At 47.4% G+C, this 19,058-nt stretch overlaps 1 protein-coding gene across 2 annotated transcripts in view; it reads right to left on the bottom strand.

The window, feature by feature from the left end:
- Positions 1–19,058, bottom strand: part of REV3L (REV3 like, DNA directed polymerase zeta catalytic subunit) — a 1,049,196-nt gene that overhangs the window by 826,209 nt on the left and 203,929 nt on the right. The window lies entirely within an intron of this gene.

Genomic DNA, 19,058 nt, shown 5'->3' with positions numbered 1-19,058 from the left:
ACCCCCGAGAGGGAACAGAGAGGAAAACCCCCTGGCCTAGAGATTTGGGTGACTTTCCAACTGAATTAAGTTACACCCCGGTGATTATCCGGCCGGCTCTGGTGGGAGAGTAGGGCTGATCTGGGGAGAGAGAAAGAGAGCAGGGCTACGACTGTCCTGGAAATCTAGCGCTCTAACACAAGGGGGCATAACTTAAAGAGCCTTAAGGTCAGGTTGGGGTGACCTAGAATTAGAAGTATAGGAGGGTAACTACCAATCCTCCCCTTTCTTTTAGGTTGTGCAAGGGAGCAAGTTCAGGTTAATCCTGGAGCAAGTTTTGTGAGCGTTCATGAACGCCTTATATAAAAAAATCTCTGAGACTGTAATGATCAAAATTCAGCTTTTCTGACCTTGTAAATGTGCTTGTTATTATAGAAAGAAAAACGTTTTAAAGCTAGTGTATGTAGATAAGACTTCTTAAACTACAGAAGCTGAACCCTATGTGATTGCTAATGACTTGACCAAGGAAGGAAAAGTAATAATGACCTGTGAGAATATATGTTGAATTGAAACCTGCTAAAAAGTCAACAGAACAACAAAGTATTATTTTTATAAAACAGCTCGTATTTTTACACAAAGATTGGTGTAGTGTCATTTTTGAGTGGAATTGCTTGGAGTTACTGCTGGGTGGTGTGCAACCTTTACACATGTGCCTCTAATAGAGGACAGTCTTGCCCTAGGCCAGGCTACCCTAGGTGACCTGACAACTCTAGGTCCAACAGCCAGGTTCTGAGCTGGGATGGTGCAGTGAGCTAAATAACGGTGATGGATCAAGCCCTGATCTTTGGACTGGGTAAGAGTGGTCTGCTTAATTCAGACACTCTGTTCATCACCACCCCCTTTTCTGAATCGTTTTTGGCCACTATAGGTGTGGCAGGGTATACTCCGACATGAGTCCCTTGCTCACTGCACCATCAGGATTCAAGCAAGCCGGGCCGACGACGGCTGAAATGCCAGAAACCGGTCCCCGGAAGCTTGTCTCCTTTCTGGTGAAGAATTGGCTTGGTAGTTTAGTCTGCCCTGTTCCCATGATGCACTGGGCCAGGGACAGACTGATTTGCATATAGCCAGGTTCTGAGCTGGGATGGTGCAGTAAGCTAAATAACGGTGATGGATCAAGCCCTGATCTTTGGACTGGGTAAGAGTGGTCTGCTTAATTCAGACACTCTGTTCATCACCACCCCCTTTTCTGAATCATATCTTGAATACAGCAGGTCTTGAAGAGACAGCGCAGGTGCTGCCTACGTGAGACCTAAAAAGAGCACCAATGGAGTCCGGACCCAGGGGGAGGGAAGCAGATAAGAGCTTTAGTAGAATAGGGGAATATAATTAAGCACAGTAGAAATGGAAGGTCTCAGGCTCGCTTGCAAGAATAGGCATTTGAGAAAGTATTTATATAAGGCAGCATAGAGGCGCAGAACAAGTGGGAGGTTAGGCTTTGCTGGGCAACAGATATGTATGGAGTATAGCATTGTTAGGCTTCACATACAAGGTAAGTCAAGGACACTGGTAGAGCGGAAGTGGTGTAGAAGTTTAACTAATGATAACATGTGCAACTGAATCGTATTTCATAGACATGTGACTAGCTGTTTTTCTAGAAAATATAAACTTTTTATAATAATATTGTGCTTTAGCAGATGTTCATTAATCATGGTGTATTTTTTTTTAACTTGTTTTTATTGGCATTTCATAATTTGAGCATAACAAGTCATGTAACAAGACATACAAGCAATGAAAAATACTGCATTTGTATTAGTCTATTATGTCATCAGTGATGTGTGAAACGGATCTGTAGGTTTTATGCGACGGTAGTACTTGGAACCGGGGCGATTAATCATGGTGTATTTATGATAAGACATGTTTAAAAGAAACTGTGGCTCACTGGTTAGAGCAGGCATACCCTGAAGCAGAGGTCAGACCCGGGACCAGGGTTCAATTCCCGACGCGGCAGGGTCTTGAGCTCAAATGTCCACGGACTCGATAATTCTCGCTTCGGTGCCTGACCTAATCATGGGTTCACACTCTGCAACTCTGGGCATTAAGCTTGCTTAATCTCCACAACGGCCCCCCGCGGCGGGATGCCTGGCTTTCACCTTGGGGATGCCCGTTAGGGGCTATCTCACAGGGAAAAGCCAGGACGGGTTCCCAAGGCAAGCGCCGAGATGCCTCCGGGTAGTCGAGCGCTATATAAGAACATACAAAAAAAAAAAAAAAAAAATTGCATTGGTATTCAAAGCTCAGATTCCAGTTCCACGGAGCTGACTGACCTTCTGCATGCACACTTGCTTTATCTATATTAAAAGTCTGTACTATAATGCCAGCAGAAGTCGTGTTGTCTCGACTGTCCCAGACTGTGCCAGAGGGAAGAGCTGCCTGCTCTCGAATTAATAGAAATTGCACAAATATCAGGAAAGCAGATGCTGAGTGTTATACTAAAGTTTGCCTATTCAAAGGATGGTTAGGTAAGGGCCCCAAGTTGCTGTCAAAAAGGGGGAGCTGGGGGAGAGGTCTGACTGCACCTTAAACTTTAGAATTTCATGATTCTGTGGCAATTATTCTATAGAAATGCATGCATGGGGGGTTCTCTTTCTTTTTTTGGGATGCAATGACATGAAATGTAGTGATTTTCGGTTCACACCGGCAGCTAGCAAGTGTGAATTCCCCTTAGAAATATTACCCAAGCTCCTGGAATACTCCACTCCACACTCCTTCTGGGGGTGATCTAACAGGTATTAATGAATTTCCCAGAAGATAAGCTCCTGGAACAGAAACTCCTTCTGGGGGTGATCAAACAGGTATTAGTGCATTACCCAGGAGACTAGCTTCTGAAAAAGACATTTACTTCGGAGAATGATCTAGCAGGTTATTAGTGTATTACCTAGAATTACATTTCTGGAAGGAACATTCCTTCAAGAGTGCTTGCAGATATTCTGGTTAAATCCAGGAAGTCAGTGTAGAAATAGTGACGGGACTGGGTAACAAGTGTGTGAAGTTTGACATGGTTAAGAGAAGTTAATTAGATTGGCGCTGGCAAGCCTTACTCTGAATAAGTCAGGCGCCCAGCTCCCACATTCCCAGATTTCAGAAATCCGGAAGAAGTCTTTAATGAACAACAACCAAGGCTGAGGCACCAGTTGGTGAGTCTGACAGTTAAGCAAAGGGTCAGCGAATCACTGGTGTCAATTGAATTTACCCTGAGCACAGCCAGACGCTTCGTAGCAAATCCAAAAAGCATGTGAGGTATAAGGGGACATCCCTCCATGAATAAGAAAGACAATAAAGAATACTGTAGTGAATAATCATAAAGGGCAAATCATAGAGAAGTGCAAGTGTCCCCGCAGGTAATGCCATGCAGTCTGGTATAAGTGAGGAGGAAAGGCAGCAAGATCTGTCCGATATTTTTGGTATTTCGGTACAGACCCCTAAGGTGTGAGTCCTGGAAGTGGGGAAACATTATCTTAGCTAAAAACGCAGGGAGTCATAATAAAACGTCCCAAGACAAGTCTAAGGATTAACTACTTCCTGCAAGTGAGTCTGATAATTTACCATGGCAGGTGAGACTGAATTAGAATTTACATTTATATGGGCCCATGGAAAACCTTTCGTCCATGTAATGCCCTCTGTATTCATAATAACAGTCACCCATCATATTAGAGGCCCTTCTTGATGCCTTCCTCACAGATATTTATGGTTCAAGAGTTTGAAATATGAATGGGAGCCCACATCCTAGAGCTCCGCAGATAGTGGTTTACATTCACAGTAATATTTTAACAAGTATTGTGTCGGCTACAAATCCTCTTAGACCCCCGCCATAAATGCACCGCTCCATTTATAACCACAGAAGAATTATTACATAGACCAACTTCATAAGTATGCTTGATGTTCATCACTTTGGTCTCTCAGTGGTATATGTGAAGTCAGGTAACACAGCATAAGATTATTACACAAGTTTACCACAAGCGACCCTTGACCCTGGTTTCAGGCCAGGTCGCTCCCCCACCGCGTTAGCACGCCATGCTAGTGCTGTGTCTGTGCTCCTGTGCCTTGCTGCTGCCGCCGGTTCAATCCCTGGTGGTCCAGTGGGCGTAAGCTTTGCTCCTTTTCTGCATCTACTGCCGATTGTACTGTTTTTTTCCACTGTGTTCCCCTTTTCGCGTTCTGTGCCCTATTGACTGTACTGTGTCCACTATGTCTTCTGAACTCCCTTAGCGCCCTGTGCCCCATTAAGTTTTGTTTCATTTTGTTTTCCCTTCCACATTCTGTGCCACTGTAGCTTTCCCTCGCTCCCGCCGCTGCGTCCCCCGCGGCTCCGCCTCCTGACCCCCGATTGGTCCCCGCTCCCCCTCACAGCTGCTCCTCCCTCCCACTTGGCCCTTTATGGCGGAGTCCACGCGTACGCACAGCGATCACGCGCAGCGGGCGAGCCGATTGTGCGCCAAAGTCAAGCCCGTCTACGCCCGTCCACGCCTGGACCGCGCCCAGCACCAGGACCCCTGGCCCTCGACGATGCCAGCCCACCCGACTGAACTACGACGATGCCACCCTCCACGCACTCAACACCGGCCGAACCCCCGCCTACCACCGAGCCACCCCGAAACGCACCCACGGACCCTTCACCTGCCTCCGAACCTGCACCGCACCGGCCAGGCCAGACACCAGCAACAATCACCTCAAGTGCATCCTGCTCAACACCCGCTCCAACTACAGGCACGCCGTCGAACTCTGGAACCTCCTCGACACAACATCACCAGACGTCGCCTTGCTCACAGAAACCTGGATGAACGCCTCCTCAGCCCCCGACATCGCCATAGCCATCCCGGATGGCAACAAGATCACCCGGAGGGACCGCATCAACCAAACCGGAGGAGGCATCGCCATCGTCCACAGAAACAACATCCGCATCACGACCAACTCCGACTACACCCTGACCGCCGCCGAGCACCTTCACTTCCAGATACACACCGACCCCAAGACCAGCCTCAGAGGCACCCTCAGACCCCCGGGACCACGCACACAATTCAGCGAAGCCATCGCAGACTTCATCAGCCCGCACGCCATCAACTCCTCGGACTACATCCTCCTAAGGGGACCTCCTAGGGGACAACCTCGCCATCCTCGGACTCAAGCAACTGGTGAACACCCCCACCCACTATGCCGGCCACACGCTTGACCCCGTCTTCTCCTCCAGCAACCACATCTACTTCAGCCACGCCACCGGACTACACTGGACAGATCACAGCAGCGTCCATTTCAACTTCAGGAAAACCACGACCCACCACCACCCGCAACAGGTTCCCCGAAGAAGCTGGAGCAAGATCACCGCCGACCAGCTCACCACCTCACTCAGCCAGAACTCTCCCACCAACGCGGCGGACCCCAACGAAGCAACCCGCAACCTCAAACAGAGGCTCACCAACTACGCCAATGACCTTGCACCACTGAAGAATCCTCCCAGCAGACCCGGTAGCAAGTAAGCCTCATGGTTCACCAACGACCTCAAAAACTCCAAGAAATCCTGCTGTACCCTAGAGAAAGCCTGACGCCACGACCAGTCAACAGAAAACATGACAGCCCTCAGGAACGCCATCCGCAAACACCACTGGCTGATCCGAACCAAGAAAAAGGACAACATTCAGAGAATGACTAGACAACAACACCCACATCAGCAAGGAACTCTTCAGCATCGTTAAAGAGCTCTGCAACAACGACATCACACCCTCGCAAGACCTCTGCGACTCACTCGCCTCGTTCTTCCACCGCAAGATCGCCGACATACACAACAGCTTCGGCGCACAGACCACGCACCCAACCACCAAACCAGCACCCCCTACCGCCACCCTCTGCACCTGGACCTCGGTCAGCAACGAAGACACCACCCGCATAATGAACACCATCCACTCCGGCTCCCCAACCGACCCCTGTCCACACCACATGTTTAACAAAGCCGACTCCATCATCGCACCCCAACTCCGGGACATCATTAACAGCTCCTTAGCATCCACCACCTTCCCGGAGAGCTGGAAACATGCCGAGCTCAGCGCCCTCCTGAAGAAACCCACCGCGGACCCCACGAACCTCAAGAACTTCCGCCCCATCTCGCTCCTCCCTTTTCCTGCCAAAGTCACCGAGAAGACCGTCAACAAACAATTCTCCGCCTTCCTTGAGACAAATGAATCCCTCGACCTCTCGCAGTCCGGTTTCCGAGCCAACCACAGCGCCGAGACCGCCCTCATCGCTGCTACAGACGACATCAGGTCCCTGCTCGACAACGGGGAAACAGCTGTCCTCATCCTCCTGGACCTCTCGGCTGCCTTCGACACCGTATGCCACCGCACACTAATACAGCGCCTCAGCAACACTGGAATCCAAGGGAAGGCCCTGGAGTGGATCATCTTGTTCCTCTCCGGAAGAACCAGAGAGTCCGCCTCCCCCCCTTCCTATCCACGGCCCCGAAATCAACTGCGGCGTTCCTCAAGGATCCTCGCTCCGCCCCACCCTTTTCAACGTCTACATGAGCCCCCTCGCAGCCATCGCACGCCAATACAACCTAAACATCATCTCCTACGCTGACGACGCCCAGTTGATCCTCTCCCTCACCAAAGACCCTGCCACCGCCAGAGCTAGCCTCCAGGAAGGTATGAAAGACATCGCGGAATGGATGAAGCTCCGCCGTCTGAAACTGAACTCAGACAAGACGGAAGTCCTCATCCTGGGACCATCCCCCTCTGTCTGGGACGACTCCTGGTGGCCCCCTGCACTGGGCACCGCCCCCTAGCCCACGGACCATGCACGCAACCTGGGCTTCACCCTGGACTCCTCCCTCACGATGACCAAACAAGTCAACACCGTCTCGTCATCTTGTTTCAACACCCTACGCATGCTCCGAAAGATTTTCCGGTGGATCCCCACCGAAACCAGGAAGACTGTCACCCAGGCCCTCGTCACCAGCCGACTGGACTACGGGAACGCCCTCTACACTGGAACCACAGCCAAACTACAGAAAAGACCCCAGCGCATACAGAACGCTTCTGCACGACTCATCCTAGACATCCCCCGTCACAGCCAAATCTCTGCCCATCTGAGAGACCTGCACTGGCTCCCTGTCAGCAAGAGGATCACGTTCAGACTCCTCACCCACGCACACAAGGCTCTCCACGACATGGGCCCCAAATACCTCAACAGCCGCCTGACGTTCTACGCACCCACCCGCCAGCTCCAATCTGCCAGCCTCGCCCTCGCCACCGTCCCACGCTTTCGCAGAGCCACCGCCGGAGGAAGATCCTTCTCCTACCTGGCGGCCAAGACATGGAACTCCCTCCCCACCCACCTACGGCTGACCCAGGACCACCTCTCCTTCAGGAAACAACTCAAGACCTGGCTGTTCGAGCAGTAGTGGCTCCCCTCACCCTCCCCCCAGCGCCTTGAGACCCTAGCGGGTGAGTAGCGCGCTCTACAAGTGTTGTTGATTGATTGATTGATTGACTAATATAGGTTAGCAATATAAATTAGTAAAGGAGACAAGTCGCACGCAAGACGTTTGACTGGTTAATGGGGCTGAGCCTGTGAAAATCACACTGAAACCTGGAGCGATACAGCCCAGGGTATATTAGTATCCAAAGAAGCAGAGGAAGGCATTTTTCCCACAATACAGGCGTTACTTGAGAAAGAAGTAATATATGAAAGAACATCACCCTGTAATATGCCGATTGATCTTATAAAAAAGGCTAAATGGGGGGGAGAGGGGGGGGGGGGGGGGGCTGAGGAGGATTCAAGATTTTCACCCCTGAATGATCTAGTAATCCCTGAATTTCCAGTGGTAACCGACCATTCGATTCAAAATCTTTATTCGGATTTCAGCAAATCCATAAAAGCACAATTAAAATACAATTCAACATTTTTAGAAATTACAATAGATGTAATAAAGTGCATATCAATACAATTACAAAGTATCATATTTCTCATTATATATAAAGTGCAAAAGAGGTCAACAGTCATAGAAAGTGCAGATAAATCAGGGGCATTCCATAGTTTTACGTACATTAAAAATAACTTTTAAAGAAGTGCTTGTGCGGAATATAAGTTCATCATCCTCTAATTTTAGGAGCATTAAATAGGACTGATTCAAGGAGAGCGGTCTATGTTTTTTAAAATATGGGGCTAAAAACCATTTGATATATTTCATATAAAACTTGCAATTAAAAAAGAAGTGTAAGTCATTTTGTTTACTGACTCCATCGCAAGGACACGGAGTGTTTCCAAATGTGCTTTGTCCCAAAGGGAAACAGAGTGAAAACTTAATAGTTCCGGCTCTCATTCGAAAAGGTAAGGATCTTTCCCAATTACACATTGGCAATATCAGATACAATGGGAGTTGTTGTATAAATAAGCCATTGTTAGCATAGGACACAACAGTTTGTTTCCGCATCTCATCTGACAGTCTCTTTTCATTATAGGTGGCATATAGTTCAATTTGGACTTCCTTTTTATCAATACTCTTGATATGAGATGGGTTATCAAAGAGATTGCCTCTGCCTATGCTAGACAAGCTTTCCTGTATAGCACAAAGCCATGGGATCCTATTCCATTTATCGCAGGCTAGGCACTCCCTCAGGATATCCTGTGTTAAACTAGCATAATCATTACCCCTAATGGCCAGCCAGAATAGTGCAGGCCTTGCAGCAATAAAATCACTGATATACGGTATATTCAACTCTGAGTGACAAATGTACCCCGATGATGAAATGGGGGGCCCCCAGCAGTTTCCTACATAGCCGATTCTCTTCTCTTTGTAATGTAGGGGTTTTTACTAACCCCCAGATTTCGGCGCCGTAGGTTGCCACAGGAGTGCACTGTAATCTGTATATCTTTAGGATTGCTTTAGTTGCTCCAATTCTCCTCGGTCTGGGAAGGGAGAGAATTGAGTTTATGGCCTTTGAGAACTTGCCTGTGGCGTGGGCAATGTGCCCACTCCACAGGCCGTTCGCAGCAAAGACCATACCTAAATATGGAAAAGTCTTAGTTGAAAGCAACTTATCAGCTCCTACCGTGATGGAATTTAGTTGTCTGGCACCGACCATTCAGTTATACTGACAAACATTCCTACAGATGCCGCAGATTTCTCAGTAACTGATTTGAAAATGCATTTTTCAGCATTCCACTATTCCCAGATAGTAAATATCTTGCAGGATTTACATATAGGCAGACTCAGCATTGCTTTAGAAGACTCCCATAGGGCTATTGCAAGTCCAAGTATCTTTAACAGGACATTGAAAAAGGATTTAGCAAGCTTTTTGGTGTGTACCACCTCCGATACTAGCTTGGATGGGTGCTGTGCCTAGAATGTAGTTTTGTCATGAATATGTTCTATGCAAGACGAAAGATATGTAAAGTCAGCAGCAAAGGGTGATTCTCCCTCCATGTATCCTCTAAACCAAAAGCCTAGCTCTCCCTTTTTAAGACTCACCTGAGCCAGCGCGCATGTGTTGCCCTGCGAGGTATTTAGTAAGGGCTTTTAAACTCTGAACACATGCTCATGCTTGTGTTTAGAGTTCAAAACACCAGAGAACACCCGCAATTGGCCTGTACATGCGTCTTTCTTAAAAAGACAGCACACAATTGGTCCAAGGCAGGTGATTGTCACGCCTTCTTTGTTCCCTGGCCTAGGGTGCTCGGGAGCGAGCATTAATGCCATCTGTTTCCAATTTTCGCGTTCATTGGAAACAGATGGCGTTCACGTACTTGTTTGGAGCGCGAGGGCTGGTGACCCGGTTCAAGTCTATGGGAAGCAACTGAGAGGTATGCTTGAACTAATAATTTGTATAGACCGACTGGTACAACATGAACTGTTTGCCCTGTTCATCCATTCAAATACAACTGCAAAATTGTACCCGGCTGGTGCAATATTGCCTGGAATTATTGCTTAAGTTTCATGTTCTGGAACAGCTTTTGCGACCTGACCTATGTTTTCATTCAGACTTACTCCGTCGCCTGTCTCTGTTAATGTGAATTTGGGGCAAATTGTAGGGTCCAGCGCCTGCTCTCACAATGAACTGAAACAGCGCCTGCAATCTTTCTGCACTTTCAGCTTTTGATACATTTCTGGGTTTCATTCATGAAATACATAGGTTATAAAAAGAACTCACTTCCCTTTCATATGTTGTATTTTTAAAGAATCCGCATCAGCGCCCAGGACTAGCGGGTGAGGAACTCTAGCTTGTGGCCCGCCAGTCACCTGTGATCAGACCGCCTCGCCTCTTGGAAACGCAGAGAGGGGTGGGGGGCTTGCAGGCACAATTACAGCCAGCGCCGCCCAAGCCTTGATCCGCCCGGGCTTGTTTTTGTCATCCTGTCCCACATTTCATTGCTCCAAGCGCCGTACCACTTCCCCTTTATTTTCTTTGTTTATGAGCCCTCCCGCGGAGCACTGGTGTTTTAATTCGTTTTGAGCACCGTTTTTTTTCTTAGCCCATCATGTGTCCAGTCTCTGCATGCCCTGTGTTTCTCCACGATCACTCCCCCCTTTATTTTTCTTGGTTTACGAGCCCTCCTCAGTAGCACTACTGTTTTATTTCACTACAAGCACCGTTTGATTTCTTATCCCATGTCGCACCCAGTGGCTGCTTGCTCTATGCTTCTGCACGATCACTTCTCCTTCAAACATTGCACTCAAACAGAACATTGTCTGAATATCCTTTGACCGGGATTCAACAGTTTCTTTCTTGTTGCCCTTAATGATCTTGTGGCCCGAGACAACCTGACCCATTTACAACCGCATTTATTTCAGTGTACATAGGAGATGAAGGGGAAGCTTTCCGCAACAGCTGGTGTGAGCCAAAAGAAATTATTGCAAAGCACTTCAAAAGGTATTGTTTAGGTGAAATCTCAAACTCTGTACGGATATTTGTAAACTTTAAGGGACAAGGGTGGTCGAGGACACAAGAGGATGGCATAACAAAAATGAGTGCATCTTTCTTCATCCACGTTTCCTTTCTACTCATCTGCCTCCCATTCTGGATTCTGCCTGTTTGTGTTGCGTGAGTGCATGTTCTGTTTCCGTGGGTTTTCCATCCCTCTTAGGCTGTTGGTCGCAGCATGTCAGGTGTGCATCCGTGTGTGCTTGTGTAAAGCAGATTGAAAACTTTTTCGGCCCACCCATGGGGGAGGTGGTTGGGCTTGCAGTGGTATTGCTGTGGCTGGCGGTTGGTTCTTTTCCCACCACCCTTCCCCACTGGCTTCATCCTCCCTCCCATGGGCACTTTATTCCTGTTTCTTCTTGTTTACACGTCCAACTAAAAACATGTTGAAGGTTGCATATTTAATTACGGTCCCAAGTTTTTAAAAAAAACAGCACTCGTCGTTGTGGCATGCAAAATTATTTTAATTATTGTAATATAATGGCTATCCTTTGTCCGCAGCCTGCATGGTAATTGGTTGATTCCCTGCTGCAACACCTCTTTTGCTGTCTCTGTAATTAGGCACTCCCATTGGCGAGACCGATTGGCTATGCCAATGCTTGTTAGTTCAAGCCCCTGCTTGCCCTATATTTCGTGCTGTCCAAGTCGATGCTGAAGTCTCCCCAATTCAGGACTGCTTTCTTGCTTGTGTGTAGGTTGTCTAAAATCGCCTGACTCAAGCACTGTTCTTGACCTTTGTTGGGTGCATAGGTTTTAGCTAGAGTAAAGGACTCTGCCCTAATTCTCAATCCGAAAGAGAACACTGTGCTCCTGGCCTCAGTCACCTTCTCCCCCAGCTCAACGTGACATTTAAGTAAAGGAGAATACCCATCCCTTCTTTTTTATGTGTTCCAGGGGACAGGTACTGTCTGGGGAACTAGCATGATTTTAACCTATGTCAGTCTCAGGGGGAGGAGGAGAGCCTCTTAAATGAGTCAGATATCACATTTGGCCCTACTGAGCATAGAAGGCACTGCTAGGCATATTGTTGGTTTGTTAAGCCTCAGGCATTAAAACGAATACCTATTGCAGCAAATGTTTTAGGTGGCATAATAGCAGTACGTCCCCCCTGTGTATGGAGTCTTATGTATTGTTATGTTATATGAGTTTATAGAGTGCACAAATCATCCCCCAAGGGATCTCTAAGCCCTTGAGCAGCCTGCACATTGAGTTCGGATAACATTAGAAGTTAAACAACTATGCTTTTAAGGATTTTTTAAATGAAGGTAAGTCAAAGCAAGAGCATAGCTGCAGTTGTAACTGGTTCCATAGTTTGGCCCAAGAAGGAGAAGGACTGGCCCTCATGTCTGGTCGTACGCATACGTTTAGGACATAACAGCAATAGCTCGCTAGATCTAAGATGCCGAGTCAGGATGGAAGGCTGCAACTTGTTTTTCGGCTAGCAAGGGCCGCTTCCGTACAAAAATTTGAAAACTAAACAAAGAAATTTAAAAAGAGCACACTTTTTATGAGAAACCAATGAAGTGTTCGTAATGTAGGTTCAGATGGGGCGCAAGGAGGAAAGTTGCAGATCAGGCGGGTGGCCGTGTTCTGGACAACTTGGAGTTTAGAAAAGAGGCTTTCATTAATTTCGACCATTAGGGTATTACCGTAGTCCAGGCGACTCACAATGCCTTGAGAAGACTTTTTCTGGTCTGCAAAGCGATCCATTGAAAAACCATCCAGAGCATACGCATCAGACTCAGTCTTCGAAAATGCGAAAAAGTTCCTGATGTCAGCTAATATTCGACTGAGTTTTGGATTGAAGAATAAAGTAGTTTAGTCCTGTGCATGTACTAGCAGACAATAACTCTAAACGTACCTTAAAAAACAAAACAATCTGCAAGTCCCATACAAGCAGGGTCAACAGGGACCTATTTATCTAGTAAAACAGAAAATAGTAAACCGTGGCTCTTCTTACTTGTCTCTGTCGTGAATCATACTCTGTGCCCACCTAGCCCTGGACTCAGCCCCACCGCCATGCACAGAGGATCCGGCAACCCAGCCCCTAGGGGAGCAGCGGCAAGCAACATGCTTTTCCATTGTGATGGTGGTCGACTGTCTTTTGCAGGCTTTCGTTTTTCATCAATTTGATATGGGCAGCTTGTCTTTTCTGGGTGATGATGGATGTGTCTAGTCTGACTTCTTTTGTGTATCCAACAACCCCCCACCACCAGTAGCGCATGCGGTAGGACAAAGGCTTTGTCCATTGCATCTTGTATGATCTTTCATCATCTGGAAGGTCCAGGATGAGCTGGAAGCCTTCGAGACCAAGCACAGCGGGATAAATTGGACCTGCCATCGAAAGATAATAGGCTTCCCCATCCATAATTGATGTCCTTCTCTCTCAGATAATTAGTTACTAGCTCTATTTCCCTATATTTTGGTAATTTGAATATCGAGAGGTCTTGAAATAAGACTGTGACCTTGAATGGCAATTAAATCTGTATCTCTGGCTGCTCGGATTATCTTCTCTTCCAATTTATAGCTGAGAATACAGAAAAGAATGTCTTAGATCTCAAGCTCTGTGCATTGTGTCCTATTTGATATTGGTGGTATAATCTACAAAGAGTACATGTTGGAAGAGCCCATGAACCTAGTGCTCAATATCTAAATCTTCCTTGCTAAGGGGACTCAACGGATTTTTCTATTTTGTCTGCGGGAGCGAGTTGCTAGGTCTTCTATGTGGGCATGTAAGTCCAGGTGCTGTTCTTTCATGGTTAAAACTTCTTGCTGCAGCATTTCATCTTTATTGTCACAAGCCAAATGGCTATCCTAAATGCAGAAACTCTGGTTACCTTTGTCACTGAGGTCTTGCCTTACATTCCTTAGTTCTTCTGTTATGTCATGCTTCAGCATGTGCAAATCAGAGCTAAGAGACTCCATGAATGCTCTCGTTAGGAGCATGTCGTCCTCTGGTTGGTGGTCAGAGTGTGTGCTGCATCGCGCTGGGGCGGATATCACTCCTTGCTGAGTTGCTCTGGTTTAGATGTTGTAGACCTCATAAGCATGTCTCTGAGATAGATCATTTTTTACATTTTCTAGAGGCCATACTCAAAGCTGGGTAGTGCCAACCCACATTTTCAGCTCTCCTCTCACTTCCAAGGTAGGACTACTCTGTTTACATGTGCCAAGCACCCTTATTTGTTTCTGCTGAGGGTTACTGCTTAATTTCACCTGCACCGTTCCCAGATGGGTTGCCCTCCTCCACTACCATCACCACAAGGGTGAATTTGTTATACACCCTCAGATGGCCCTGCTCAGGGCGATGGCATAGCCAGTATTCACAGCTGCCGCTTTACTCTCACCTCTCAGGCAGAAGCCACTGCGCCCGCGCACTCCTGGTGCCATTGCTCTCTTCTGTTGAGGGTCAGAAGCCCGGCCCAAAGGGGCTGCTCAGCTTCTTTTGCACTGCTCCAAAAGATGCCAGATTGCTTCCTGCCTCAGCACTCAGGGCAAAGCCGTTTAAGGGCCTCTAGCGCACCCGCATGGGCCCGGCCTCCCCATCTACGGAGCCAGGTGCTAACTAACTGCATGAGTGAACAAGGCAGGAACGTCCCACATATAGGGCAGCAGTGATAGTAGACTTGCAGCGTCTGTCAGATGCTGGAGGAAGGGGGGAATCACTTGGAAAAGCGAGAGCACGCCCCCCCCCCCTGCCAAGCTGGGAGCTAAAGAGAATCAAGACACCAGACTCCCAATCTCCCCCCCCCCCCCTTTCTGGCCCCCACCAGACTCTATTCAGGACTCATGGAGCTCCATTGCAAAGGGAAGAGTCTCCCCTTTGCAATGGTGTTCCCTCTGCAATTGAGTCTTGCTTGGGAGTAGCGTCGAGGACTATGATCCCTGTCCAGGAATCCCACTTGGCCCTAGGGAACTATTTTTTTTTTTTTTTTTTTTTTTTTAGATAAGTTGGCACCCCTGCCTTGAGTATCTTCTTTTTCCTGGTTGGGGCAGATCAGTCACCTTGCAGGGCACAAGCAAAATTGACGTAAGCTACTTTTGTAAACCAGCCATCGGGCAAAAATTATTTATTAAAGCACCATCACTTATTGCAATTTTTTCGTACATATTTTTCAGTGTTTTTTTTATTTCAACAATTATTTTCTTTGGGAAACCATGAGCACCCTGAACAAATGACCTCTTGAAGATATCAGACTTTCGTGTGGTTTTCAGAAATGTATAGCTTCAAATTTCACCTATGGGTTTAACACATGTTGCCAACATAAACTGCAAGTAGGCCGATACCAAAAAAATAGAAAAGAAGGATTACTAATTAGAAAAATTCAAAAACGTTTTTCAGTTTTACAAATCTGATTGGTACTGAAAGCTGGGAAAAAGGTGATTTTAGCACAGTAAACCTTTTATAGATCCCCTTTTTTGGGAGAGCGCGGGGGTAGGACATGCGCTTTCCTGCACAGCACTTTCAACAAACAACAAAAATGTTGCTATATTTTGATTATTTTCTTTGCTCCCTCTAAAGGAAATCAAAAATACAGAGTACCATCAAAACCCTAAATGCAGGGGAAAAAAGGTGCAAATTTGGCCTGGATACCTTTTATAGGAAAATGTACATAAGGCCTAAGTGCCCAAAATCTTTAAAGATAAAGGCTCAGCAATGGGGTACGGAAAATGCACTAAAGCTTTAACGACCATTTGAAAATTAATCAAGTATACACAGAAATTCATTTCACTAATTGCGCTCACCTTGCTTCTGAAACCCCAACAGACTCACAAAAAGAAAACGGGTGTCAGAGCATTCTCGGTTATTGCACCCAAGATATGGAACTCCCTACCACTGGATAAATCGCTTAATCTACTCTACCTCCGCCTTAAAAAAAAAAATCCAAATCTTACCTACTGATGAAGTTTTTACCTTAATATATCGGCCACATTGACAATGTATAGCTAGCAAACTCTTATGGGGATTGACCATCCTATTACTGTCTTTATTCAAGACCAATCTGTGTTATCCTATTTTACTTCATGATTTGTTTGGTTCTCAGGCATGCGTTTCCTGTCTTTCAGGCCTACTGTTACACTACTTCTCGCCATGTAAAGCGCTCCGATACCCATTAGGGTCAAGATCGCGCTATACAAAACTTAATAAATAAAATAACCCAACAGAACACAATTGAACAAGCATTTACAATGCAATGGTCTCGGCATTATTAAAGATAGAGCTATTGGCATTGCTCATGACAATTTATTTTTTTTTAAATCATAAATAAATGGCATTGTCATTTACATTGCCAATAGCTTAATCGTTAAATAAATGGCATTGTCATTTACAATGCCAATAACTTAATCGCTCGCAAACGCATGACCTATTATGACCTATTGCATTTACACCCACACAGAGCCACACACACAAAGCCACCCACACACACATAGAGCCACCCACACAGGGTAATTCACATAGTGCCACCTACACAGAGCCACCCTCATGCAGACAGAGCCACCCACACATAGAGCCACCTACAAAAAAAGCTATCCACACAGAGCCACCTACAAAAAAAGCTATCCGCGCAGAGCCACACACACACACAGAGCCCCCCCCACACACACCCAGAGCCACACACACCCCTAGTGCCACACACACACCCCCAGAGCCACACACACACCCCCAGAGCCACACACGCACACCCCCAGAGCCACAGACGCACACCCCCAGAGCCACAGACGCACACCCCCAGAGCCACAGACACACACCCCCAGAGCCACAGACACACACCCCTAGAGCCACAGACACACACCCCCAGAGCCACAGACACACACCCCTAGAGCCACAGACACACACCCCTAGAGCCACACACACACACACCCAGAGCCACACACACACACACACCCAGAGCCACACACACACCCCCAGAGCCACACACACACACCCCCAGAGCCACACACACACACACCCAGAGCCACACACACACACACACACACACCCAGAGCCACACACACACCCAGAGCCACACACACACACACACACCCAGAGCCACACACACACACACCCAGAGCAGTGCCCCAAAATGTGCTTTTAGGGACTCTTCCTTCTTCGGCAGGGAAAGAAAGAAGCACCTTACTCTCTTGTATTTCTTGTGTTGTGCTTAAGTTCTTGGTTGTAAACTGGTTCCAGACAGGGCGCTATATGATAATGAAGTTACCTCTCACGCCTCACATCTTAAAACCGATTAGATTAAATCAGAAAAAATACCACACACACAGCTCTGCATCAGGGATACCCATCTAGAGTGTAACACTTATTTAGAAAATATTCACAACATACTGCATAAATTTAAGATACTCTCAGAATGAAGAGACAAAATAATCCTGAAGAAGAAGTAAAGGAAAGGTTGATAGCGTTATATAAATGCACGTAAAGTAGCAGAACATATTTAAGAGTGGGTGTGGCCTAAAGGCCAGAGCCGCCGACTTTGGTGCTGATGAACCATGTTAAACATCCTGTAATTCTGGGCAAATCACTTGTACTCACAGTGCCTACCAAAAACATGGTGCTCAAGCAAAGTGCTTGAATACCTTTGGGTCGAGTTCGAGCTATATAAAAGCGCAAAAAAAAAGAGTGTGTCGCGGGCCCGACTGAAGCAGCCCAGCTGGGCTGTGGCTTCGGAGCCGCTGACTGACCTCGCCTCCGCCCCAGCCTGCTCCATGAACTGGGAGGACACTTCACCCCCGTGGGAGGGCGGTGTCCCCCGGCGAGTTCTTGGTTGTAAACTGATCCCAGACAGGGCGCTATATGATAATGAAGTTACCTCTCAGGCCTCACATCCTAAAACCGATTAGATTAAATCAGAAAAAATACCACGCACACAGCTCTGCATCAGGGATACCCACGTAGAGTGTAACACTTATTTAGGATATATTCATAACATACTGCATCAATTTAAGATACTCTCAGAATGAAGAGACAAAATAATCCGGAGGAAGAAGTAAAGGAAAGGTTGATAGCGTTATATAAATGCACGTAAAGTAGCAGAACATATTTAAGAGTGGGTGTGGCCTAAAGGCCAGAGCCGCCGACTTTGGTGCTAATGAACCATGTTAAACATCCTGTAATGCTGGGCAAATCACTTGTACTCACAGTGCCTAACAAAAACATGATGCTCAAGCAAAGGACTTGAATACCTTCGGGTCGAGTTGGAGCTATATAAAAGTGCAAAAAAAGAGTGAGTGAGTGTGTCACACGCGCGCCTGACTGAAGCAGAGCAGCTGGGCTGTGGCTTGGGAGCCGCTGACTGCACTCGCCTCCGCCCCAGCCTGCTCGATGAATTGGGAGTACACTTAACCCCCGAGGGAGGGCAGTGTCCCCCGGCGAGACTTCAGACGGCGCTCGGGCAGACCGAGAAACAGCACACTGCACTGCCCACCAGACTATGAGAGAGACACTCCCCTGAGCCGGTGACCCCTCCTTCGAGCCGCAGTGAAAGGGTGCAAGCTGGCACGGTATCAATGAAAGCTTGTGGAGGGGATAAATAACAGCCAATAAAATAAATGGAAAATCCTGCGGATGCGTCTAGGATCACAAACCATGAAACGGTTTGCGCTGCGAACCGTACCATTTTATTTTTCAATTAAACTTTGAAACCCCACACAAAATAGGATACCGGGCAAACCCCGCACAGCTGCCAGTTTTAAAGGAAGCCTCCTCCTTGGCAGGCGCTCTACTGAGAGCGACGCACCGTGAACAGAGGGGGACCATAGGACAAGTGACCACCAAGGATGATGGATGCGAGGGGGGGAGGTGGTGAGCAGTGTGGATGCGCCGTGGAAAAAGTGGGCGGGGGGGGGGGGCGAAGAGCGAGCAGGACGAGAAACAGGTGGGTGGGGGGCCGAGCAGCGAGCAGAACGAGGAACAGGGATGGCAGAAAAGCAAGCACTCACCAACTTCTTGTGGTGGCGGTCGGAGCGAAATGGCATGAGAAAAGTGGCGCCATTTTCGAATTCGGGGCGTGTTTTTCTGAGTGACGGATGACGTCACAGATAGAAAGAACGCAAAAAGCACGCCCCCGAATCTGAAAAAGACGGGGCTTGAACCCAGTGACGCCCCTCTCC

The sequence above is a fragment of the Lissotriton vulgaris genome, chromosome 6, assembly GCF_964263255.1.
Source record: "Lissotriton vulgaris chromosome 6, aLisVul1.2, whole genome shotgun sequence".
In the NCBI taxonomy this organism is placed as follows: domain Eukaryota; kingdom Metazoa; phylum Chordata; class Amphibia; order Caudata; family Salamandridae; genus Lissotriton; species Lissotriton vulgaris.
This window is presented reverse-complemented; position numbering and strand designations above follow the sequence as displayed.